The 692-nt window shown below is 56.6% G+C and overlaps 1 non-coding gene across 1 annotated transcript; it reads left to right on the top strand.

The window, feature by feature from the left end:
* Positions 1 to 371: 371 nt before the first annotated feature.
* PHYSODRAFT_t1556 lies at positions 372 to 443 on the top strand. The gene has a single exon. It is a non-coding gene; the product is annotated as a tRNA-Cys (tRNA).
* The last annotated feature ends 249 nt before the right edge of the window (positions 444 to 692 follow it).

Here is a 692-nt window from a genome sequence, read left to right as displayed (position 1 = left end):
GCAGGCTTTGTTTGTCAAGACCGAGCCTTCATACTGACCCGAAACTGTTAATGTTGGGCAGCGTGCAAAGTGGTATGTATTTCGGGTGACTCGTCGATGCGGTCGACGCATTCAAGGCGTCAGGAGGCAGACAGCGCACTTGGTCATGCGGGGTTTGCGCGAACAACGCTGTGCTGGCGCGGCGAAGTCGGGGCCTGGTCGGGTGGGTGGGTGTATGACGGTAGGTAGAGTGTGTTTGAAGATGCGGCATGGACGGAGAGGCGTGCGATGGGTGCGGTGCCGCGAGCGTGGTGTGCGCAGGTGCGTTTTGTGCTTGTGTGTGTGTAAAAACGCGATTTTTGAAATGGTGGGCGGGGTAGGTATGGTTCGACGCGCGGGTAGCTCAGTGGTAGAGCGTTCGATTGCAGCTCGAAGGGTCACTGGTTCAATCCCGGTCCCGCGCTTCTTCTTGTTGGCCTCGCTTTCTTCTCACTTCTCCTACACGGCGGGCGCTCTTTGCCGCCTTTTGCTCGCTTTCCACCGACAACCACATGCCGTCTCATCCGCTGCCCAATCACTACTCGATAGCAGGCTTTGTTTGTCAAGACCGAGCCTTCATACTGACCTGAAACTGTTAATGTTGGGCAGCGTGCAAAGTGGTATGTATTTCGGGTGACTCGTCGATGCGGTCGACGCATTCAAGGCGTCAGGAG

Source organism: Phytophthora sojae (assembly GCF_000149755.1).
Source record: "Phytophthora sojae unplaced genomic scaffold PHYSOscaffold_16, whole genome shotgun sequence".
Lineage (NCBI taxonomy): Eukaryota > Oomycota > Peronosporomycetes > Peronosporales > Peronosporaceae > Phytophthora > Phytophthora sojae.
Note: the sequence above shows the minus strand (reverse complement) of the source record. Positions and strands in the feature narration are given on the sequence as shown.